This window comes from Myotis brandtii, unplaced genomic scaffold, assembly GCF_000412655.1.
Source record: "Myotis brandtii unplaced genomic scaffold, ASM41265v1 scaffold686, whole genome shotgun sequence".
NCBI classification, from domain to species: Eukaryota; Metazoa; Chordata; class Mammalia; order Chiroptera; family Vespertilionidae; genus Myotis; species Myotis brandtii.
In genome coordinates, this window is record NW_005370683.1 from 4,256,899 (window position 1) to 4,283,584 (window position 26,686).

A 26,686-nucleotide genomic window follows, 5' to 3' on the forward strand; every position below is an offset into this window, starting at 1 on the left:
AGAGGAAGGGAGAGGGAGAAAGAGAGAAACATCAATGATGAGAAAGAATCATCTATCAGTTGCCTCTTGCATGTCCCCTACTGGGAATTGAGCCCACAACCCAGGCATGTGCCTTGATTGGGAATTGAACTGTGACCTCCTGGTTCATAGGTTGATGCTCAACCATCAGAGCCACACCGGGTAGGTTAAAAGTCTTACTAAAAGTCTATAAAATTATATGGGGTATCAGAGAAGAAGAGATGATAACCTTTTGCAAATTTTGATGATAAGTAGATAACTAGACTCCTGATTGAATTTTCTAATAAACTTGAAACTTGTCTACTCCTGTTATCTCCCTTCATCTTCCTTAATGGCCATTCTTTCTTCCTTCACTCACGATCATATGCTTCTAAGAGTTCTCTCCTTCATAATTCATTCTGGATTTTGCTACCGAAATAATTTTTCTACATGGCTAAATGTCTCCTGTCACTTACAGAATAAAGTCTTAACTCCTTTGATTGATATTTAAAGCTTATTATGATCTACTCCTGCCTGACTTCAAACCTGATCTCTTGACATTCTACACTATGCAGAATTATTTGCTGATTCTCCAACCTGTGGGAAAGAAGCTAGATTGAAGTGTAAACAAAGATATAGAAGAAAGACAGCATCTCTGAAGGTTTCTTTAGTCTGTGACTTAGGACACAAGTAGAAAAAGTGACCTTAGAGAGGACAAGAAGAGAGATCCCGGTTGCTCAGAAATAGTCTCGCATGCTTCTTGCCTTTGCATGTGTGCCATCCCATACCCATCATGCTCATCCCCTCCTTGTTAAGTTGGTGAATTTCTCTTTTCTCTTCACATCCAAGTTCAAGCATTATGCCTTCTGGGATGCTTTCTTTAACTTCCTTCTGTCTGTTGTCATCCCCCTGGCTTCCACTTTTGTCCACATGCACCAAAAAAAGTACATCAAGTACATCAGGGTACTCTGGAACTGGCAGCCATGCAACATTGTGGAAAAGAATCCAAAATTTAATGCAAGCATACTCGTTGTTCTTATTGGCTTGGAATGTGATAAATGTTTTCACCTTTGTTCCCAAATCATTAGCACTTACACACAATTCATTTTTTTAAAGGCCATATTTAAACCTTTAACAAATTGTTCACATAAGCTTGTGGTTAGTTGATGGTGATGATGGGGTATATAAGTTTAGAGGATGGGATTGTTAATTGCAAGCACAGATATATTTGTTAATAGATATTGGAATGGTTTACAAAATAAACAATCATTTTGTGAGATCAGTTAAACAGTTTTTTTGTCATTCTAATATGAAATGCCAAATAAAAATATTAAATAAAATGCCACTACCTCTTTCATGTAATTAACTTGTGAGTCTTCCCTTATTTATTTTATGATGGAAAGTCTCTTCTTAAAAGACTCCAAAAGGACAACACAATATTGCCAATTTTAGGTGGGCATTCGCTCTCTTCATTAGGAGGCCGCCAATCAACGACTCTCTTTGATCATTGATGTTTCTCTTTCTCTCTCTCCCTCTCCCTTCCTTTCTGAAATCAACAAAAAAAACCCTATATTTATTTAAAAAACGAGGAAGAGCAAATGTTCTGTGAGCATATAATTTAATCCAGTTCATTGGTTATAAATTTTATCTTTTAATGTGATATAAATATTACAATGTTGTGGCTATTTTGGTGAACAACATGAAACTCTCATGGTCTGTAATTTGTAGTAGGAATTGTACCAAATAATAACATTGGGGATCAAGCCTGCAACCTGGGCATATGCCCTGACCGGGAATTGAACCATGACCTCTTGGTTCATAGACTGACACCCAACCACTGAGCCACACTGGCTGGGCAAGAAATAATTTTTACTCCAAAAAGGAATTGAAATGATTTACAACAACACATATGCTTAATACAATAGGAATAGAAAATGAGGACCATGGAAAACAAGGAAAATCAAATATGTTTTGATTTCTTGAGTTTTGTTACCTTACTAGTTTTGAGCTTCCTTGGAGCCTGGACAAAAAGAGAGAAATGTGATATATTACATAGCTTTGAATATCAGAAATGATGAAAATTACAAATTTCACAGGGGAAGTTTTCTTTGCACTAAATTCTGGGATTTCCTTACCCTAAATTCTGGTAAGGAATTTTTTTTCTTTGCTTGATACAGGAAGCACTGAATGGTGAGTGGGAAATGCAGAAATGGACTTCATACTGTTGTATCTTAGTGCAGACATTCACAAAATTTATAATATGGCTTTTGAGCATAAAAGCAGTTGTATATTGTAATCTGTGAAAATTCCACGAAGGGCAAAATAAACAAGGTCTAAGTAATGCTTTCCAAGTGAATTACTTTACTCAAGGATGAATCTTAGAACATCAATATTGAAACAAATATATTTCTCCAACAAACTGCTCCTGCTATTTGTCCCCCCCTTTTTTTTCCTAACATGAACCTCTGTTAATTGCCTTTTTTATTTTTTTTAAACATGGATGGAAGGAAGGCCAGCTCAGATTGAGTTGACAGGTATCACATTTGATAATGATTCTGAACCTCTTAGTATTGCGTAGTATTTTTCCAAAACACATACATATGTGTATATAGTTATTTATATAAATAATGTATGGTTCCCTAGCCATACCATTAGCCTGGGGGGGAGGGTGGTGGTGGGCAGGGATTATGTTGTATTGCTTATCATTTAATCCTCAATGACTAAAACAATGCCAGGAACATAGTAGTGTTTGATACATTTGAATGAAGAAATATTAATGTTCCTTTGTTTTTTTCATGTGGACTTTGCCAATGTTGTTTTTTTATTGTAAGCTATAGAAGGGTATTCATTGCTCATTCATAAACTATGACATGGTCTCTGCTCTGAAGGAATTTAAAATCTGTTTAAAGAGACAAGATACATATATGTGAAAAATTAATTACTCTGATAATACAAGAAAGTACATATCAAGTATCAAATGAATAGTACAGACTGTGAGAGCTGTGGGGATTTAAGAAGAGAGATCATGGTGGGCCAGGAAGGCAAAAGAAAACTTTGCTGCCAGTGTGGGATGAGTCGGAAGTATGAGTGAGATTATAACGGATGTAATGCAAAGAATTTCACAGATTTCAGGTCATGGTGTGGAGGGTGTGAGCAAAAGAGATGAGAACAACTTAGCTCTTTTTGGAGTGAGGAAAAACTGAGGTCATGCTTATTTTGACTGGAGTGAAAGGTTTGTGTTAGGAAAGAGCAGGAGGTGCAGTAGAAAGGTGGGCTGGCTGTACATTCTTTGGTCTTTCAATGCCAGTCCCATACTTTATCTCTTCCATTGTGGCATTTGAATCAAGGAAAGTATTTGAACAAGATGGAGGATGATGATGAGATTAATCTTGAAGCAGAATCTGGTGGGAGTTGGTGAGGAAGAGGTTAGGGGAGTAGAAAGGAAGTAGGCAATTATTTTTGGGGCCTCTTGCAGTCATTCAGCTTTGAGATTGTTCTGGTCAGTTTGAAATGTAGGTGGATGGTGGGTAGCAGGTTGGGGATATATGGAACCTGTGAACCTTCAACAACTGATGGGATAGGAGGCATTGAGAGTAAGGGTGAAATTACTGGGAACTAGGAAGATTGGGCTGGGTGACTATAGGAATGATTATCTTAAGAAAAGAGACAAAGTCATTATGAGAATGTAGTTACAGAGGATAATGAGTTCAGGAAATGATGGGTTGGTAATGAGAATGTAGGCAATGGCCCATTTACCTTGAATGATCCTCAGAAAAGCACAGTGTGGGTTTACTGAATTTAATCCAAGCCTGCCATTTCTTACTCAAACCTTGAGATCAGATATCTTTCAGAATCCAGTGCATGTGCTTACATTTAGTAGCTCACCCTACGGAGCTGAGAAAATACTCCATCATCAAACTCATTAATATATCTGTAGCTGAATATATACATATTCACATGAAGTGACATAAATAAAGCCTATAAACAGCCTCAAATCTGCGCAGGTTAGGTTTTGCTGCCAAATGAATTCAGGTTTGGCCAGGTGTTGCCAACAAATCAGTTAAAAGAGCAGAGTCATTTGGATTTCAGAATTATGGGCCCAGGCTTGACTATAAGCAATATTTCATATATATCTTTGGTTCCCCCAAGATACTGTTACCGAAAAACCAGAGAAGAACCAAGCAACGCTTAGAGAGATGGAGTTACATTTATTACGCGCGGGCCCAGAGGAAAATGTATCTCAAATTCTGGGTGGAATCACACACGAAGTTTCTCATATTTATACGATTTTACCTTCTTTGTCTCCCAAATATGGGGTTTTTCCGGTTCCCTTTGCAAGTTCTTAAAGGTCCCTATGTGCTGGGGCTTTGAGACCTCCACCAAAGGCTTGGCCTGACGCCAGCACTGATAACTTCATCTGGGGAAGGCTTAATGGCCTCTCTGAAATGGGGAGTAGTCTATTATCCTTATTATTTAAGCCAGCAAGCATTTACAGAAGCCAGAAATAGCAGGGTTAAAATTTCAAACAACAGTTTTTATATAGGATGGATGCTTCAATACCAGCTGCATAGAAATCATGATTCTTTTTTTAGAAGCATGTCATTATATAAAAAAAAAGAAGAATGGTTTGACTGATAACCTGGCATCTATGAAATATACATGTTAAAAGTGTATTTTTGTTATATTTATATTATGCAAAATATTAAGGAGTACGCTATTTTCTGTGTACTTATGTCTTCTAGTTTTAAACAGAAAGTTCTGAATAAAGCATTCTCAACACATCCAGACATTTGAGAAGACAAATTCTCAGATTTTTTTTCTTTTGTTTTATTTTAACAAAAGGCTCTTTTCCATAAAATACCAAGTAACTCACTCAATAATGTTTTGTCATTGAATGAATTTAATAAAGCTAAGTGCTGGTTTGTGTTATATTGTCTTACTAGTAGCTTACACCTCGTTTGAAATTTTTTTCTTTGTGTTTGAGCTACACATATGATTTTATCAATTCAAAATAGGAAACATTCCAGAAAGTGTGGGCAAAATAGTCCTGGTGATATAGGAATATCCAAAGCACAAAGAAATAAATTTAATCATAATTTAGGAAGGAAAACCATTTAATACAATGATATGAGTATGATCTGACTTCTTTTGTGTTAATTTGAGATATAAGTAGCTGAATAGTATAAATAATCCTCAAGTTTATCCTGATAGTTGATAGTAATTTTAAATAAGTGTATATTTATTACTACGCAGAATGATTGTCAACAATTATTTTAAGAATATACAATCAAGGTGATAAGGACTTCATTTTGAAGGAATTACTTGAAGAAATGCTATATATGTAGCCAAATGTTACTTAGAATACCTGTAGTTTTAAATCCTCTCAAAATACAGTATTTGATACTCATGATAGCCATTATTTAAATGTTCATGGCCATCTTCATTCTCAGCCAGTGTAACTGAGTGCCAGAGTCTTTGTTTGTCTTGACACTTGAGTTGTCAACCCATAATTCGTTTTTGTAGAGTAAAATCATTTTAGAATCAGAAGTGACAGCAGCATTCAAGTTAGAGAAAGATGTTATTCCAATGCTTGGAGTGGCCTTTAACATAGAGAAAAGAAGCAAAGTTTTTGATATGAGAGGTTAGGAAAGGTAAGTTGGGAAATGATTGATGTTTAGCATTAAACTGATCCCCGAGGAATAACCCTCTTCCAGGGAAATTTGATGTCTAAGAGTTTTTGAAGTTGGCAGCCCTTTACAAAACCCTCATCCTGTAACTTTTTTTTTTTTTTCTGCAAAAAGCTTTATTGTTTCATTTGGTCCAATGCATGGGAGAGGGCTTCAGGGTGGTTAAAAGAATGACTAGTAGTTTCGGGAAGAGGCTCAGGTAAAAGCCAGACACCAGGGGATGCAGAGGGGCCTCTCAAAGGCCTCTGGGCTCCACAGGCTCCTAGTTGCGCTTGAGGGTGAGCCTTTGGAAGAGATATTCGCCCAGCCCAGCCCAGGGGCCAGTCAGCCTGCCGAGGTTAGTCAGGTGTTAACCATCTTCTTGATGAGTTTCACCTCCTCATCCAGGACGTGGTTCTCCAGGAACTCACAGAGATGAGGGCCTGCAGCTCCAAAATGGCCTGGTTCAGGTTCCTCTCCAAGGCCAGGGTGGCTCCCATGGCCCTGAGTTTTGCCCCACTCATCTTGGGAGGCTTCAGCACATCCTGGAAGAAAGTGCGGCTACAGTGCTGGTTTTGCAAAATTAAGAGATGCTCAGCACCTTTGTGCTTCTCTGCCAACTCTCAGAAGAAGTGGCCACTCCCTCGAGAGCCACACGGTGGGTTGACCAGAGAGAGGTAGGTCCAGGAGGCCCGCAGATGCAGGTTGGTCAGGCAGTTGACCGCAGCCTCCACTTCGGTGGTGGAATAATTACGAATATGGGAGCTCATGGTTGTTTGGCAATAAGGAGTTAAGGTAGAAAAAAACCCCGGTATGTTGGCTGGCCCCAGAGGTGGTTCTGAAGGTGATGATTGGAGAGTGGCCAGAGGCTGGAAGAAGGGGCGTCCCTGGGTCTGTTCCGTCAGCGGTTCTCAACCTGTGGGTCGAGACTCCTGAAAATACATCCTGCATATCAGATATTTACATTACGATTCATAACAGTAGCAACATTACAGTTATGAAGTAGCAACGAAAGTAATTTTATGGTTGGGGGTCACCACAACATGAGGAACTGTATTAAAGGGTCGCGGCATTAGGAAGGATGAGAACCACTGGCACTATTGATGCAAGAGACAGATCCGGGACTGCCGAGGGCGCTGCCTCACCCTCTAACTTTAATGTTCTTCTCTCTCATAGAGCAGGAAAGGAAGGGGAGGCTGGAAATCCCCAGGTTTGCAGTCACTTCCTCCCACACCTGCTGAGTAGGTGCCGATGAGGTGCAGAGTGTGTCTCCCAGCCATTAGCACTGACGGGCAGTCAGCTGTAGCCATCAGTGTGAAAGGATCCCCAGGTGCTCTAGTTCCAGCAGAACAGAGGATGCCAACACTGGCAAAGGGTACCTCAAGCTCTGGCTGGTTTGGCTCAGTGGATGGAGCGTCGGCCTGCGGACTGAGGGGTCCCGGGTTCGATTCCGGTCAAGGGCATGTACCTGGGTTGCGGCACATCCCAGTGGGGGGTGTGCAGGAGGCAGCTGGTTTCTCTCTCATCGATGTTTCTAACTCTCTATCCCTCTTCCTTCCTCTCTGTAAAAAATCAATAAAATATATTTTTTTTAAAAAAGGATACCTCAAGGACTTGCTAACACCAACTCAGGGTAGAGCATTGTCATTAAGCAATCATTAACCAGGTACCTTTCTAGCTACTTTTTACTGTACTTGATAGAGATGAGTCATTCAGGGGCCAAGGCACCCCCTCCTTACCAGGTCCAATCATTGCCTCCACTCCTCATTTCCCACCTATGGAAGGAAATGGTAGAAATTTCTTATGAAAGTGGAATTGTAGCAGGCATACCCACGCAAGAGTAGCCACTTCACCAGTGGGTGCAAGGGAACTAGCCAGTGTGGAACTTGACAGCTGGTTCAACAATACAGAGTAAAATTGGAAGTGAAGGGTGCTTGATGGCTTAATTCTTTAATACCACATTGCTCATACTCCATTTGTTTGTTGTTCAGGTAATAAATAGTCCTGGGGGAAGAGGAGTGTGGTTTGAGAGGACACTGACAAAAGTTTTCCCTGTTTTGTTTCTTTTCTTTCATTAATTTTTATAACTAGAACCAGTTCTTAAAGATGTTCTCATTGGGTTAAAGTATTATGCTGCTTGGGAGGTGTGATGAACAAGCGAGGATGTTAGCAGTTGGCATCATTGGGAGATGTAGGTCCACAGCAGTGGTTCTCAACCTTCTGGCCCTTTAAATACAGTTCCTCATGTTGTGACCCAACCATAAAATTATTTTCGTTGCTACTTCATAACTGTAATGTTGCTACTGTTATGAATCGTAATGTAAATATCTGATATGCAGGATGGTCTTAGGCGACCCCTGTGAAAGGGTCATTCAACTACCAAAGGAGTTGCGACCCACAAGTTGAGAACCGCTGGTCCATAGGGTAAGTGCTGGTCACTGGGAGAACATAGGAGAGTGTTCTGTTCTGGAAGCTGTCCTGCTGTGCAGGGTTCTAGAGCGAAGGGGGAACAAAGGCCATTAGAAGTAAACCTAGGGGATTCGCAGGGTCAGGCTGGAATAAGGGGTGCATGGCCTCTCCACAGACAAACTGTAATTGTGTCCTAGTGGTGGCTTTGCAGCTGTGTATTGATCTTGAGTATCGATGGTGGTCGAAGCAGTTCTGTTGGTTTTGATTTGTATTTTTGTCCTGGTCACGGCCCAGACTTATTGCTGATGGGTAAACAGAACTGTCCAGGGTTGATCCGCTTGGCTCCAAGGTCACGACAATAGCCAGCAGTAAAATTGGAACATAAATGGAAACCTCCTGATTCCCAGACAGGTGCCTTTTCAGGCATCCCAGATGGTGAGCTGGCAGCCGGCGAGCCTGTGGGCCTCAGGGCTGGGTTGTGCTAGGCCACTCCTTACAGCTCGCTCCACTTTGTCTGTGTTCAGGGACCTTTTCTGGCACCACCCTCTGCCTGACCAGACCTCTCTTTTGGGTAAGGAAAGGCGTTTAGTTGACCTGGCAAGAAGTTGAGCAGTTCCAGGACAAAGCCCGTCGTTGCCGCTGACCCAGAAGGTCTCCACACAATGCTTTCTGTCCTTGCAGCCATCAGCAACCTCACATTCTCTCTTTTCAAGAGGAATGTGATTACACATCAAGATTTCCCTGGGCTGGTCCATGCTTGTTATAATACTGTGTGTGTCCCTGAGGACATGCCCATTGACATGGACAGACCAGCTAAGAGAAGACAAGCTGGTACACACTTAAACCTGAGAAGGGTGAGCTTGAACTTATCTCTCGATAGCCCAGGGAAGCTAATGTTCATATTATAAATTTTTAAACTTCATATTTTTCTGCTGCCTCAGCATCCCCTCAAACAGGCTGTGAGCACCCTGCCCAGGTGACCAGGTTTACCAGTATAAGGTTTTCCCTTCTTGTTCCCCTGCCCCCCAAAATCTGTGACCTAGTGACATTCAAACACACCAGTGAAATCTCCCTGTACCTTTCCCTTGTGTCCTCCTGACCCCACATAAAAATACTTGCCTGTGGGTCCTTAACTCTTGGCTCCCTGCTTGCCTTGTTGAGCCTGCTTCCTTGCCCCATCATGCCTCCTACTCACAATGTGGCCCCTTCCTGGCAAGCAGTGACTCGGACTCTCTAGGAATGAGTGGTGTTTTCCTTCTCTGTCCCCTCTTGTGGCCACACTTGACCGACCATCTCATGAAAGAATATAGAGCGGTTTCTTGTTCTTCCCAATTTATTTCTGCTTGAACTGTACCCTTTTTCAGCATCATCACTGACAAACATATCAAGTACCTATCAATTGCAAAGAACAGTTCTAGGAATGGCGGGCACAATGTTGTGGACAAGGAAAGGACAAATGGTTTGGGGGTAGAGTGTGAATGGGGCAGTTTTCCTGGGTCAGCAGATTTGGGTCCCGTGGAGACAGGGAAGGGAAGTTGAAGGTAAATTGTGGAGGGAGGTGGATTTCAGTTAAGGAGCTTAAAATTCTGAAAACATTGGGGAAGCCAATGGAGCACGTCATCCCTCCCTTTTACATTACAAAAACTGTATAAGCTTGTTGTTAAAAGAAACCACAGTATATATGAAGTCAAAGAAGAAAAGTAAACATGTTTGATCACAAGGATGACCGAATCAAAATAGGAAGATGAATGCAGGATGACTGGCATTTGGGCAGGGGGGTGGGTGTGCTGCAGTACCTAGGGTACTCATGACCTCTGGTGACGAAGGCTCCTGTTTGGAAGTGGCAGTGAGGATGGAGTGGAGGAGAAGGAAGGAAGGAAGCAAGGGTGTGGAGGAAGACCTGATAGCTCAAGCATGCTGTTCTTCTTCTTCTTCTTCTTTTTTTTTTTAAATGCCATCTTCACTTTAAGAACTTCTGTTCCCTGAGCCCATTCCCATCATTTACTGAACATAAGGCATATCAGTCAGTTTCTAAAATTGGAACCTTAAGTTATCATTAGATCATCCTACTTTCTTTTCTCTGTTTGCTGAAAGAAATGAATGTATTATTCTGATTATTTGCAACACTAAAAGAGACTCTAAGAAAAAGAAGACTTACATTCACAGATAAATCCATTAAGCTGTAAAGATATTGATGGTGCTGAATTTCTTTTTTGAAGCTTAGTGTTTACCTGAACTTGTTCACTCTTTTGGATTATGCCCATTGATTTGTCTCAATTCACTTGCAAAGTGCTGGAGCCTTAATAACACAGCTTTAATAAATATATTTTGTTCATTCAATAAATACTTATTGAGTATTTTCTAGGCTCTGGGAATGCAGCATTGAATAACACAAAGCCCCTGCCCTGATTGAACTTCCATTCTAGTGGGAAAAGGCAGGTGATAACGAAGAAGTCATTACATATTAAATCAGAGGGCTATACATGTTGTGGGGACAAACAAAGTTGAGGATTCCAGGGTGGGGTGTGGGACATTGCAGGAATTCCATCTCTGATAAGGAGATGCTTGACAAAGATCTGAAGGAGATGAAGGAACAGCCCAAATAGCTTTCTAGGGGGAAACTACTCAAGAAGAGACCAGGGCGACTGTCAAAGCCCAGGCAGTCCTGTATTTTGAGTGTTTGATGACTAGCCAGAGGCCAATGGCTGGAGCCCAGTGGGGTTGAAATGGGATAGCAAATCACAGACATGTCATTGGAAAAAGTCCTTTACTCTTAAAGGAAAATAAAAACACTAATAAACAAATACATGTATATCACTTTGAGAATTTAGTGTCTAGTATAGACATACTGTATTTAAAATTGGTGTTTTAGCAGAACCCTTGAGCCCTCCTTCTTAGTTTACTCTGAAATAATACACAATCAAAGATTTTTATTCTGGCAGTTTCTTTATTCTTCTGAACTTCCAACTATGGCTACTTTATGGGGGTGCCCACCCCACCTCCATCCAACCGGTGAGACACAGAAGTGAAGAAAGCTGCTTTAAAAAATGGTGTTATTTAATGCTTTTAAAGAGTGTCTCTACTCTGTGTCTGTCCCTCATCCCCGCCAGCAGAGCTAACTCTGTAATGATATTTTCAGCAGTGGAGGTAAGGAAGAGGGTCCCCAAGGAGCAGTCGTGGGGCAGTCCTCATTGTTAGTTTTTAAAGTTCTGACTCTCAGATCCTTTCAGAGTAAAAATAGACGTTCTGTCCATATGAGGTGGGGAGGCTGTAGAGATGGGGGTTCATAGCGCTTCCCATTTCCCCCCCCATTATAACCCCAGCCACGAGTCTGTTGGTTTAGCTAACTGAAAAATGACCCCATCCATTTATTTCTAGGTTGCTCTCCTGCTTCTGTTTAGAGCCTAAACAGATTACTGGACTCGCTCCCCTCCACTGAATTTTGTAAACACAAGCGGTTAACAATCTATGTTTAAATCAGGACAGAGAATTTACTTAACAGATTTTACTCTAATTCTAGATGGCAGAGCAAATTGAATATGAAGGAAGAATATTTTTGCTCTTTTTCAGAAAACTATCAGCAGTGGGTAGAGGAAGATCTTCAGTGAGAAAAATCTAGATATTTTAGACTTAGAAATTCAGGAAAGGTTAATAGAAGAGATGCTATGCATTCATTCAAGAGGTATTTCTAGAGTGCATGTTATATTGGAGGCCTATATTCTAGGAACTGGGGATAATAAAAACAACAAAACACTTAAGGTTATTTTTTCTCAGATGTTGTACACTCTGGTGGGGGAAATATAAATAATTGTGGTCATTAATGCAATTCACTATAGTTTTCTATCTCACCCATTTCTGCAACATGGTAGGATTGTACTTCTGGTCTTGTGATGCGTTCTGGCTGGTTAGCTGTGAGTGGGGTGACATGCGGTACTTTCTAAGCTAGAGCATTGATTGCACATGCAAGATCCTCCAGCTTTCTCCCCTCACTTCCTCGGCAACCAGCAGTGTTCCAGAAGCTGCTGCTCTGTTAGCTTGAGTCCCAGAGTGAAGGCAGTGTGGAGTAGAGTCCTTAGCTGACCCTAATGGACATGTAGCTTGACAAAGGAATAAACCTTGGTTGTTTAAACACATTGAGGTTTTGGAATTGTTTGTTATTGTGACATAACTTAGCCTAACCTGACTGATACAGGATTTCAGAATTAAACACAATTTAAAAAAGAGATGATTTCAGATAATGATGTATTCTATAAAGAAAACAAGACAGGGAGCTGGGATGCTAAATGCCTGGGGTGGTCGCACTCTGAATCGGGTAGTTGGATTAGCTCCTTTTGAGGATGTTAGATTGGACAAGACCCGAATGGTGAGAAGGAACTAGCCAAGTGAAAATCTGGAAATAGTGCACTGCAAATTGAAGGAACAGCAAATGAAAACATCCACGAGTGGCAAATATTTGGTAAACTTGAGAAACATCAAGGATGTTTGTGGGACCTGAGGAGGGAGGAGGGAGAGGAAGAAGTAGGTAAGAGTGAGTGATGTAGGATGTGGTAGATCAAGGTAAGGGCATTTTATTTCATTTTAAGGCTGAGCTGTCTTAGGGTTTTGAAGAGAGGAATGTCATGGTCTTATTTAGGCTTTTACAGTGACTTTTTGGGTTGCTCTGTAAAGAATGTATAGGAGAAAGAATGAAGGCAGGAAGACTAACTTCTAACTGGTTATTAGGGAATTTCTGTGTTAATTTAAGGAAGGAGCATGGCGATTTGACTCAGGCTGGTAACAGCAGAGATGGACAGAAGTGGGTGGAATTAGAATGCATTTTGGAGATTGATCCCACAGGATAGGATGTTGAATTGGATGTGGGCAATACATTTAAGATTTGGGGATGAAAAGTCAAGGTTCTATTTTGGACACACTGAGTTTGAAATGTCTAGCTGTATACTCATGCTTGTTCAATACAAATTCCTTATGTATGAGAATCTAGTTCTAGTAATATAAAGTAACTCGTATCAGAGTAATCTTCCTGTAGATAAAAATTATAACCCCTTACCGCCCCTTCCCCCCCCAAAAGACAACTATTTTAAGGCATTGGAGAATGACCAAAGGATGGCGGAAACAAGAGAAGATACAACCTTGATTAAAGAGAGCTGTACTGGTGAGATCCGTGTGTATATTGTTTTAACCCTGAAGGTACTCCCCAGTGCAGTAGCATGGGGGCAGCTCTAATCCCAATAGAAAGCCACAGTTCACCTGATTTGTGGGCTCAGAAAGTAGAATTCAGGGATGGCACAGCAGTTGGAAAGTAATGAGGGAAATCCTGAAAAGGGCCAACCCTCAATAGACAGAGTTTAACAAAATTGACATAAGGAGAAATAATCTGAATAGCTATGTATCTACTCAAGAAATGGAATTCTTTATTAAAAAGCTGTCCATAGAGAAATGTCCTGGCTTAAATGGTTTCAATTCTAGTGGTCTTGAGGACTTAGTATTATCCCCTAAGGAAAAAGGGGAGTCGGGATTCATTATGTTTAATTTATTTAATACGTATATAGTACTTATTATGTTCTTGGCTCTATTCTAAGCACTTTACAAATAACTTATTTGTCAGACATGTATATGGTGGTATGGAGGACATGGAGGACAATTTCAGGAATGATCATTTTCTATAACATATACAATAGAACTGAATATTTCTGGCTGTTTTCTGTCCACTGGTGACAGAAAGTTGTGAGAAAACTGGGACATGCTTTCAAATGTGTACTCTGTTGGTATGAACAATTAATCAGTGTCTCACTCTTATGTTATCTCTGAGTGCAGAATAGAATGTAGTTTACGATGGGTAAAGCCTAGCTATGAGGCCCAGTTGGACTGTTTTCTGTTCCCTGTCCCTGTCCTTGCTCATTCTTTTCTGCCTTTCTCACTCAGATGGTCTGTTCTCTTGCATTTCTACATGTCATATCTTATATTTTCTTCAGATTTATTTCAAACCTTATCCTATGATTTATTGTGGTATAAACTCTCATTATCTTACATTTTTTGCAGGGTTTAATAAACCTTATATTTTTTGTTCTTTTATTCTTTTTATTGAATTTATTGGGGTGACACTGGTTAACAAAATTTACAGATTTCAGGTGCAAAATTCTACAACACATCATCTGTACACTGTATCGTGTGTTCACCATCCCAAGTCAAGTCTCCATCCATCACCATTTATCCCCACTGTACCCTCCTGTGAGTGATGAATGAATGGAGGTAGGTGTCTATTATGTTAGAAGATGCAAAGCAGCAGCCTCTTTTGTGCAGCTTCATCCTCATTGGTATCACGGTTTTGCAACTGGACATTAACTGAATAAAATGTCTATCTAGTTTGGCTGTCTGCACAACAGTGACTAGTGTTTAGTACAATTATGTAAGCTATTACAAAACAACTTTGCAATACTTGAGAATGAATTGACTTGTTATTGATTTGATTTGATAACTGATGTATGTCAGCAAGAAGTTAATGTTTCATAAAAGATTAGTTAGATACTGTTATTTAAGCACTTATGAGGAGTCTTTTTTTTCTTGTGTTTAGAGCACAGTACTAGGCCCTGTTGGGTCTTCAGTAATTCACTCAGGTATTATTCTGAAAAAAGGCCCCAAACACATTAGTTGATGAGCTTTGTGGGTCCTATCTTAATTTATTTATTTCTTCATGAAGATATTTGTTAATTATTAAATATGTAATCTTCATCTTAAATGATAATTGCTCAAAGGTGAGTGATGTAAATGAGTGTGGCAATCTCTGCTCTTCCTTGGGGTGAGTTGTGACTAAGGCATTTCAAAGCTCCTTATCTTCAGAACCACCTGCTACCTATCTCAACTCCAGGCTCATCATTTTCCATTTTTGGCTTATATCCTGTAGTAATCAAGGACTGGCTTGGAAACAGCATTGGCACAGATCGTCGTTATGAGCACAAATACTATTCTAAAAATAAGTGAAAAAACCGTCTGCCTCTAACCATAGAAGACCTATGACTAAGACATTGCTTCTGTTTGGCCGCTGTGGAACTCAGTGACACAGCAGGTAGTAAGAAGTAGGAAAATTCTTTTTTTGAAGATACTTTCTTTTAGGCATCTTATTTGCTAACTTTTAGTTGAGAATTCCAAAATAATTTCCATGACAGAGCTTTTGTGTGTGCTTTAATGTTACTAGAGAATTAGCTTACTCAAGAATGGAAATCAGGAGTCATTTCATGACATATTGTATTAGAAGAGGTTGAGCATGATTTGTTGATAATCCCCCAGTTATAAAGGTAATTTTGAATTTTTTCATCTTTCAGTTAAGATATTTAGGATACTAATGTATTTCCCTACTCTACCATCAAGTATGTCTTGCTTCATGGCACAAAGAAATTGTGTCATGAAATAAAATTTAGCTAGTTTTTAAATTCTTAATACCCTTAATAGCATTATACAATTTGCATAATAGCCACAGATTATAGCCTACTTTTATACCTTTGATTCTTGTGTCCTGAAATAAAATTTAGCAAGTTTTAAAATTCTTAATACCCTTAATAGGTATTATGCAATTTCTCTAATATCCACAGATTTATAGCCTACTTTTCTTCTTTTGATGGTTTTTTATTTTATTTTGCCAAAAGAGAAAGAAAAGAAATGATGACACAGATGAAGTATTTTACTGCATTTTATAAAATATATTGAAATAGATTATAAAATCAGAGTCTAAAAATGTAGGAGCAATAGTCAAAATGACACAGGAAGCCCAGTAGAGAATTGCATCAAAGATGCCATGAGAAACAAAATTTTAAGAAGTGAGTGCTCAGTAGAGCTGAATGCTTTAAGAGAGACAGAAAGATGTTGCAAAGAGTCATTAAATGTGGTAATAGTTATAACAGAGACAGTAGTTTGTAATAAAAACTGCTTCCATTTTATCCTTTTTTTTTGAATGACAATACTTTATGAATTTAAATTCTCAGTGTTATCCCGCAGTTTAAAAATGAAATAAAATCTTATTTTTCTTCTTTTTAATAAGCCTAGTACAAGAGAAGCAGGCACATTTAACAAGTGCTCTGTAGCATAGGGATTAATTTAAAAATCAGTCATTTGTTTGAGATTCTACTTTAATCAAAACCTTTTAGCATATGAGAGTATATTTAGATTTTACAAGTATATCTGAAATTCTGTTAACTCAAATATATGATAGAAAGAAATCAAACACATCCAACACATTCAGATGTTCACAGCTCTAATGCAGTTCTTATTTAACAATTATTTTTAACGCCAAATGTAATGAAAATATTGAATCTACTATTGTTTTTGCTTGCCAGGAATATTAGCCACAATCAGAGGTTTATGCTGAGGCAGGAAAACATTTTGTTAATTTTGTGTCATTAAAAAATAAAAGAAACTTGCTCTCTTTCATTTTACCCTTTTGAAGGTTTCTGTCTCTCTTTACTGTTTCTACCTATTTTTACTGTATTCTTTTTTTCCAGTTAGTTTTTATTTCTTTCCTTTTATTGTTATTCTGAGAATTTGTTTCTTGCCTTTTGCCACATCAGCACTTAAGTTTTTTATATTTTATTTTTGTTTCTTGCATTCTTTTTATTCTACCTTAAAGTTATTTGCATATACTGTTTTCTGTTTCATTTCTTTTTATTCTCCCAACCATCTCTTTTACTCATTTATCATTACAGCCAGTGAGTTATAACTGTTTTTTTAAAAAATATATATTTTATTGATTTTTTACAGAGAGGAAGGGAGAGGGATAGAGAGTTAGAAACATCGATGAGAGAGAAACATCGATCAGCTGCCTCCTGCACACCCCCTACTATGGATGTGCCCACAACCAAGGTACATGCCCTTGACCAGAATCGAACCTGGGACCCTTCAGTCCACAGGCCGACGCTCTATCCACTGAGCCAAACTGGTTAGGGCTAACTGTTTTTGATATAGCTAGTTTACTATTAATCTGAGCTTAAAAATCCATCTATCTTTTTTACTCACTCTTCTCTAGTCTTCTATTTTGACTCCCTTTTTTTATTTCTCTATTTGGTTCTTGTTTTCCTATCATAGCTTTCCCCACCTTGGTATTTTTCTCTTTGGACTAATAAACATGAACTTTCTTAATAACATTACAGGAGGGAATGAAAATGCAAAAGACAAGAGAACATTCTGCTTTTCCATCACAATAAATAGGAAAAAATTATGAAACTTAATTTGTCTGTTCTCTTCAAGGGTCAGAGGTCAAAAAGATATAAACCATATAAAAAGAAAATATATGATAAAGGCTATTAAAATAGATGTAGACCAATTGAATCCTGGAAGATAGCCTCCTCCAGCCTGTCTGTTCTCCTCAATCTTTGCTCTTTTTTTTTGTTTTGAATCTACTTAGGTTTTTGGATAGTTGATCCTGCATTCTTAGTGTTCTTTTTAACTTGACTTGTTTTTCAGTTTAAGTGCTTTGTCGGTACTTGCCACACAAGAAATGCTCTGTATATAGCAGTTGAGTTAATTTGAGCTTCTATCTAATGTACTGGCTTCTTTACCATCTACAGGCACTCAAACCCCCATTTCTGAAAGGGTAATGGTGATATCAATTTGGAGCCTAGGGATGGAGGGAAGCCAGGGTGACCAAAATCCCCCTGGGGAAGCAAGTGGGAATTACGTTTTCTCACTAGTAAATAACATTGATATTTGATAAGTTTTTTCTTCTAGTTTCTTAAGTAATAGGAGATCCCCAAGGGAACTGAACTGGTTAAACAAACTGTATTAATTCTGCTCTGTAAAGAACAAGCTAGCCTCAACCATTTGATAGATATAAGTTGCCTCAAAGTATTTTATAAATGATTTAAAAAAGTGAAATGCAAATAGTTTCTTTGCAGCATTAAAGGAAAAAATTAACATTAAAAAAAAAACCAGGACAAGGGATGGAAAAGTATGGTGGAGATGTGTGTGTGCTTGTTTATGTGTGTGTATACTAGTATGTATATATGCATGCATGCATGTGGTATGTATCTCTCTGTATATATTATATGTATGTGGTTGTGTGCATGTATATATATGTGGTTGTAGGTATGTACGTATGTGGTGTGCATGTATGTATGCACTGTGTATGTATGCGTGCATGCATGTATGTGGCACATGTCTCTCTGTATATGTCTGTATGTGGTATATATGTATGTATGTATGTATGTCGTTTATGTGTATATACATGTGTGTATGTGGTATGTGTCTCTGAGTGTATGTGTGTATGCCTGCATGTATGCATATAAAAGGATTCAGTGTCTGGTAGGGCAAGAAGACCAGCAGGGAGGTCTGAGCCTGGGCTGTACTGGGAGCTGGCTGTGTGTTTCAGGATATACAGAAGCTGCATGTCTATTATTTCAGTCCTGGGGGCTCAGAACCCTAGACCAAATTTACAAATTTTTTTGTTGTTGTTAATCCTCACTGAGGATATTTTTTCCATTGATTTTTTAGAGAGAGAGGAAGGGAGGGGGAGAGACAGAGAGAGAGAAACATCGATATGAGAGAGACACATCAATTGGTTGCCTACCCCCCCACCCCCATGCACCCTGACCAAGGTCGGGGATGGAGCCTGCAACCGAGGTATGTGCCTCTGACCAGAATTGAACCCAGGACCCTTCAGTCCATGGGCCAATGTTCTATCCACTGAGCCAAATCGGCTAGGGCAGTGGTCGGCAAACTCATTAGTCAACGGAGCCAATTATCAACAGTACGATTGAAATTTCTTTTTAGAGCCAAATTTTTTAAACTTAAACTATATAGGTAGGTACATTGTTATTAACTTAATTAGGGTACTCCTAAGGCTTAGGAAGAGCCACACTCAAGGGGCCAAAAAGCCACATGTGGCTCGTGAGCCGCAGTTTGCCGACCACAGGGCTAGGGCATAAGTTCTTTTGCAATACTTCAAGATCCACATATGATATTTTAAGATAATGTTACTGCTTTATGCTTTCAGTAGTTCAGGTGGTTCAACTTGGCTTACATATTTTTCATTTTTATTTTAAAAGCCATGCAGGATCATGTCCAATAGAATTTTTTTTTATAAATTCATTTTTCAATCTTTATTATTTTCTTTATCATTTTCCCCTGACTGCAGCTTTGGCAGAGTTGATCATCTAGCTGCTTAATTTTCACAGAATCTAATTTGGACACGGCCTAGAACAAAAATATGTTAGGCTGCTTTATTTATTTTTGAAAGGAAGAGTGGCAAATTATCACACCATTACTGGGTTTGGCTAACAACTAGCAAGGGGAAAAATCGGAGGCCATTTGTCTTTATGCCCCACCCTTCTCCTCTTCCCAGTATATATTACTTGTTTTTTCAGAATGATATGGGCCCACAAATCCCAGTCTACCACACAGCTGAAAACCCCTGCAGTTAGTCTCATTTGGTAAGCTTAATGTAGAATAATTTGGGCAGCTTAAACTTTTAGACTCTTCAAACTTAAGTTGTTGTAGTTTTGATTGATTTTATTCCTATGGGTATAATAATAATCATTATTTTAGATTTCCTTTCTGTCTCCAAGATGGCCTCTGGGGGTATGGTAGAAAGGTGTGCCTTTAAAAAAAAAATGTTTTCTTGGTTTTTTACAGAGAGGAAGGGAGAGGGATAGAGAGTTAGAAACATCGATGAAGAGAGAAACATCGATCAGCTGCCTCCTGCACACCCCCTACTGGGGATGTGCCCGCAACCAAGGTACATGCCCTTGACCAGAATCGAACCTGGGACCCTTCAGTCCACAGGCTGATGCTCTATCCACTGAGCCAAACCGGTTAGGGCAGTGGTTGGCAAACTCATTAGTCAACAGAGCCAAATATCAACAGTACAACGATTGAAATTTCTTTTGAGAGCCAAATTTTTTAAACTTAAACTATATAGGTAGATACATTGTTATTAACTTAATTAGGGTACTCCTAAGGCTTAGGAAGAGCCATACTCAAAGGACCAAAGAGCTGCATGTGGCTCGAGAGCCACAGTTTGGCGACCTCGGGGTTAGGGCAAAGTGTGCCTTTTATGACTGGCATAGTGTCCAATACGTTATCCTGTCTCCATGGCTTTGCCCCTTCATTCAGGTTATTGTTTGTCTTGCTGACATTTATGGTAAAGATATAATTTAAGACTTGGTTTCTCTTAGACTGTGCAGCTGTGGTGGTATTCCCTGGCTGAGCTGGCTGTCAGAGTCTCTGACAGATTTGTCTGTTGGTTCCTACCCACAGTGTCCCACCTCTTCTGTGCCATGGCTGGCCTCAGCCTAGCATTGCACTCTCCACTCAGTTTCCCTTGGCGTTGTTCTGTCATCTCTAGGATCATTCAGGAACTTAGGCTGACCTTCAAGATGTGGTTTTCAAGGGCACCCAGAACATTAATATCTAGTAGCCAGATGAAAGACAAAGGGATGGAGAAGGTCATACTTGTTTCTCGCCACCTCTGCCTGGAAGTAGCATGCATTGGTTCTGCTTATATTCTATTGGTGAGAATACTGGAATCTTTTAAAATTGAAGTGTAATTGACAAACAACATTATATTAGTTTCAGGTGTGTAAAAAAAACCTCAGTGCCTGTAGACACTGAAAAGTGATCACCACAGTAAGTCTAGCCACCATCCGTCAACATAAAAAGTTACAAAACTTTTTTTTCTTATGAGTTGTTCAGATTTATTTTCTTAGAACTTAATTTATTTTATATCTGGAAGTTTGTATTCTTGATCCCTGTCACTCATTTCACCCATCCTCTAACCTCCCTCCCCTCTGGCAACCATTAGTCTGTTCTCTGTATTCGTGAGTTTGATTTGTTTTGTTTGTTTATGTTTTTTAAAATTTTTAAAATATACATGAAACCATACAGTATTTGTCTTTCTCTGACTTATTTCACTTAGCATAATACCTTCAAGGTCCATCCATGTATATGTGGGTGTTGCAAATGGCAAGATTCAATCTTTTCTTATGGGGCAAGCATGAGTAGTAGTCCATTGTATATATGTACCACATCTTCTTTACACATTCATCTATTGATGGACATTAAAGTTGGTTCCATATCTTGGCTATTGTAAATAATGTTGCAGTGAACATAGGGGTGCACATATCTTTTCAAATTAGTGATTTCATTTTCTTTGAATAAATACAGAAGTAGAATTGCTGAATTATATGGTAGTTCTATTGTTAATTTTTTGAGGATCTTCTATACTGTTTTCTATGGTGGCTGCACCAGCCTTCATTCCCACCAACATAATACACACTCAGCTTTAGTGTGTGCTTAGTGTTCCATAGATGTATCTAACATAAATAGTTTTCCTGATTTTTGGGTGTTCCCTGTTTTCCTCTTTTATAAGAAGGTTCAAATATCTATATACACACATTTAAAATATCTATGCTCATTTGCATAATTGTTTCTTTAGGAATAATTCTTAGAATTGGATTTTCCAGTCAAAGAACATGCAAATTTTTGACTTGCTAATGGGTCTTTATTAGGGGTTCCAAACCTTCCAATGTGTTTTATGGGAGGTTTCCACACATCAACAAGCAATTCCCCAGACACCAGCAGGGTGTCCTGCCATTTAACTCAGTTCTGGCACTTCCTACCCAGAGATAGCATCAGATTCTACAGGTTAAGGGGTCACACTGCACCCCTGCTTCCTTCAGAAGCCAGTTGCAAACTCAGGCTTCTGACTCTGGCTGTAGATCATAGAGTTTCACACACCCCTCCTTAGCTTCAATTAATTTGCCAGAGCAGCTCATACAATTCAGAAAAACATTTTACTTATTAGACTACTGGTTTATTTTAAAAGGATACAACTCAGGAACCACCAGACTGAAGAGATGCATGGGCAAGGCGTGGGGAAAGGATATACCACTGTTTTAGCACTTACATTTACACACCAACCCGTAAGCTCTCAGAACCCAAGTTCTTTTGAATTTTTATAGAGGCTTCATTACATAGTCATGATCCACTAAATCACTGGTCATTTGTGATGGAACTCAACCTTCAGAAGTGGGGGGTGAGGAAGGTGAGACTGAAAGTTCCAACCCTTTCATCACTTGGTTGGCTCCTCTGGCAACCATCCTCCATCCTTAGGTGGGGTTCAGAAGTTCCTTCATTAACATAATGAGGGTTTATTATAAATCACAATATCAGAGACTTGTAGCAGCAAATAACTGAAATCAATGTGAAGGACCAAAAATAATAAAAAGGTTAAATAAAATATAGACCATCCATGCTACAATTTATGTAGCCATTAAGAATATCTTTAGCCTGACCTGGCCAATGTGGCTCAGGGGTTGGAGCGTCAGCTCACGCACCAAGGGGCTGCAGGTTTGACCCCCAGTCCTGGTCAGGGTGCATGGAAGGCAGCCAGTCAAGGTGTCTCTCACACATTGATGTTTCTCTCTCTCTCTTCCCCTCCCTCCCTCCCTCCCTTCCTCTCTCTTTAAAAAAAAAACAAATGGGAAAAGTATCCTCAGGTGAGGATTAACAAAACAAAACAAAACAAAACAAAACAAAATAAAAAGGATATCTTTAGCCTTGGCCTGGTAAGTAGCTCAGTTGGTTAGAACATTGTTCCCATACAACAAGGTTGTAAGTTCAATTCCAGGTCAGGGCACATACAAGAATCAACTAATGAATGCATAGGTAAGTGGAACAACACAATATTGATGTTTCTTTCTCTCTCTTTCTTTCTCTCTCTCTAAAATCAATCAAAACAACAAAAGAAAAAGTATATTGTTACCTATTGATACAAGTGATGTCCATGATGCTAAGTGAGAAGTACAAATTGCAGAATATGGTGATGATTCTTTTATTGTAAAACCAAAAAGCGAAACACACACACACACACACACACACACACACACAATCACACTATATGTATGTATATATTTTATTTGTTTGACCACAAAGTTGTGAAAGGATATACTCAGGTTTTTGAAACTGTCTCCTAGGCAGTGTGTGTTGATACATCTTTGTATTGGTTCACATGCTATAATAGAGAAGTTTTATTTTTGAAATAAAAAAGATAATAAATAACAAAAATAAAGAAAAAAATCACAGCCTAGCAAACTGCTCCAACTTTTCTGAAAACTGCTTTATAAACTAGAGAGCTTTCTGCAGTCCCCGGAGGAATTCCAGGGCTTTGAACAGTGTGCCCTGAAGTCAGGATGACTGTTATAGTTAACTTAATAACATGGGTTTTTGTTTTTGTGTTTTACACAAGTCAAGAGCTAAACTATTGGGATTCCTCCAGTTACTGATGTTCTCAGAGGATTGATATTCTCAGAGGTAATCATTTTCGGAAAGGCTGCTGAAAATGTAGTCAGCTCACATCCTGGCCTGGTTCATGTCAAACAACTGCTTTTTCAGAAGAGGTAAATAGAAGATGAAATAGCAAGAATGTATCAATTCAGGAAATTATTTTCAGAAATAATCTATAATTTCCAATAGAGAAGAGGAAGGAACAAATTTTGTACTTGCTAAAAATATAGAATAAAAAAAGAATGGACAAAATAGGATACAGCTAACTGTGTACTTTTGGTAGCTCACTAGATAGATGTATGGAGATTTTGATTGAAATTTTGCCTTTTCAACGAAGAGCAGTAAATATTAAAAGGAAAAATTTCAAAGCCTGGTAGAAACTTTAAAGCTTCATGGCACTATATAAAATCACTTTAGAATGAGAAGTGTTAGTAATTTAGGAAACTAGAGTAAAACAAGTACTTTAGAATGGGCACACCTGGAAAGCTCCTGCATAGTCTATTGAGATCTTCCTCTGGGACCTCCCCTAAAATCTCCTCCCTTAAAACCCTTAGGATGGAGGACCCAGCCCACTATTCCTCCCAGTAGCATGCCTTGCTTTTCCCTTCCGTTTCCTTCTTTTCACAATCCCTACCCCTGCCCAGCCCCAGGCACGTTACCATTAGCTTCCTCGCTCCCAAGCTCCCAGGACCCTTCTTTTTCCTCCATAACTTGTTTCCCAAGCCCATTTCTTCTAGGAATTACCTCTTCTACCTCTTTGATTTACCAAAAAATGTTCTCTTACAATAAAATAAAATACAGTAAGTACTTTATTTAGAAAAGTAAAAATGGTTATTGGTCATGGCTAAGATCTCACAATTGAAAGCTCCTGAACAGAGATGGTGACACAGTGACTTAAACATAGTAGGCAATCTGTTTATAAATGTGTACCAATGATATTTTGAAAATATTGAAAGGAATTCCTGGGAAGCTGTGCTTACACTTGATTAGCCAAAAAACAAAATCTATTTGAGTTAAATTATGAATGCTAATCAGAATTGCTAATTATACATACTGGCTTGTGAATAAGTTTGTCAAACATTACCACATCAGGTATTTGAACACTCTATAATGTTAATATTACTTTAATATTTTAGATGCACATAGTTTTATCTAGAGCCTATGCTGAAATTATTCTCAGAATTTAAACATTACTATAATGTCAATGTGTCATAAGAAGTGATAACAGGTTAATGAATAGTCAGATTTGATTTATTTTTTCAAAAATTATAAGCAAAAATAACTGAAGTGTTTTATTTGATGTCAATGAAATTGAATGCTGATACAGAAATGAAAAATTTCTGTGGCGGTTGTTGGTGACCACCATATATTTCTGTATGTAATCTTAAATAATAAAAGGCTAATATGCAAATCAACCGAATGGAGGAACGACCAGTCGCTATGACGCGCACTGACCACCAGGGGGAAGATGCTCAACGCAGGAGCTGGGCTCACAGCTGGCAAGCGCAGCGGTGGTGGCAGGAGCCTCTCCAGCCTCTGCAGCAGTCCTAAGGATGTCTGGGGAGTGTGCCTAAGCCCTCAGTCGGACATCCAAGGGCTCCCGGACTGCAAGAGGGTGCAGTCTGAGCTGAGGGTTTCCACGCCCCCCTCCCGAGTGCACGAATCTCATGCACTGGGCCTCTAGTTCTGTATAAAATTCTCTTGCTCCCTGTTGGTGAGGTCAGTGGGGGTGCCATGTCACTCTGAAGCAAACTTTTACAAGCTGTCCTGGTGCAGGTCCCAAAGCAATAAATAAATTTTGCTATTGGGTAAGGCAAGTGTACCAGTGTGTGCAGCTAATGTGCAGAGTTGCACTTCCTGCCTCCTCCTCATCTGGGTCTGATGTGGGCTGTTGGCTTCTCCATAGAGAGCTTGGGTTCTATATCATTGTCTTGTGCCCATTTGCTGTATTTTAAGGACAGCCCTGACTCCTCTCTGCAGATTTCATCAGTGGGCATTGTATCAGTATGCGCAGTTTAAAACATTCATTTATTCAAGTTTATTTTACTCAGCTAACTGTTAATTTGTTTCCGCTGCATTGGGGGTAATCTATCCCCAGGTCTTTTGGTGTTATCTTGAATAATTGAGAGCATTCTGGTACACAGCCACATTGCTACAGAAGCTGCTGCTAAGCCTCCAAGAGGCTCCCTCACTTGAGCGAGATTGAAATTGATTCCAGCTGGCTAGAGAAAAAATACATGAAGGCTGTAATAGACCCTTAGGAAGGAAATCTGTTTCCACCAAGACAGAAGCATGATTCATATGTAAGGAATATAAATTAACGCTTCCAGTCGTTGGAGTGTGTCTAATGTTTCAAGTAACATTATTTTACTTCTTATTTCATTAACTTCTTAATCTTTACCCGAGGATATGTTTTTATTGATTTGATAGAGAGGGAGAGAGAGAGAGAGAGAGAGAGAGATAAGAGTGAAACATTGATCGACTGCCTCCCATACACGCCCTGACCAGGGATGAACCTGCTCTGACCAGAAATTGAACCCTCAACCTTTTGATGTACAGGACAGTGCTCCAACCAACTGAGCCACCTGGCCAGGGCTTATTTCATTAACTTTTTTTTTAAAAAAATTATTGTTGAAATTATTAAAGATGTCCCTCTCCCCCCCCCCCCCTTTCCCCCCCCCCCCCGGCCTCCACCCCACTTCTGTCTGAGAATTGTGTCTGTTCCATTTTCATGCCTCTGATTCTATTTTATTCACCAGTTTATTCTGTGCATTAGATTTCTTATTCATTTATTTTGATTTTTAGATTCAATTGTTGATAGGTATGTATTTGTTGACATTTTGTTGTTATTTTTGATCTTTTTCTTTTTCTGCTTTCTTTCCTTAAAGAATACCCTTCAACATTTCATGTAATACTGGTCCACCCTGTCCCATACCTTCGTTATCCATTTGTCTGTGTCCATAGGTTATGCATATAAGATCTTTGTTTAATCTCTTCCCACTCCCTCCACCCCCTTGCCTCTGAGAATCATCAGTCTGTTCCATTTCCATGCCTCTGATTCTATTTTATTCACCAGTTTATTCTGTGCATTAGATTTCTTATTCATTTATTTTGATTTTTAGATTCAATTGTTGATAGGTATGTATTTGTTGACATTTTGTTGTTATTTTTGATCTTTTTCTTTTTCTGCTTTCTTTCCTTAAAGAATACCCTTCAACATTTCATGTAATACTGGTTTGGTGGTGATGAACTCCTTTAGCTTTTTCTTATCTGTGAAGCTCTTTATCTGACCGTCAATTCTAAATGATAGCTTTGCTGGGTAGAGTAGTCTTGGTTGTAGGTCCTTG

At 39.1% G+C, this 26,686-nt stretch overlaps 1 protein-coding gene and 1 long non-coding RNA gene across 2 annotated transcripts in view; both read left to right on the forward strand.

Annotated features, from left to right (window-relative positions):
• Positions 1-1,554, forward strand: part of LOC106723975 — a 3,422-nt gene extending 1,868 nt beyond the window's left edge. The window contains exon 2 of the long non-coding RNA XR_001359727.1: positions 1,477-1,554. This is a non-coding gene — a long non-coding RNA (uncharacterized LOC106723975). The remainder of the gene's footprint in view (positions 1-1,476) is intronic.
• TMEM117 (transmembrane protein 117) overlaps positions 1-26,686 on the forward strand; it is a 456,029-nt gene that overhangs the window by 18,643 nt on the left and 410,700 nt on the right. The gene's annotated exons all lie outside the window — the stretch shown is intronic.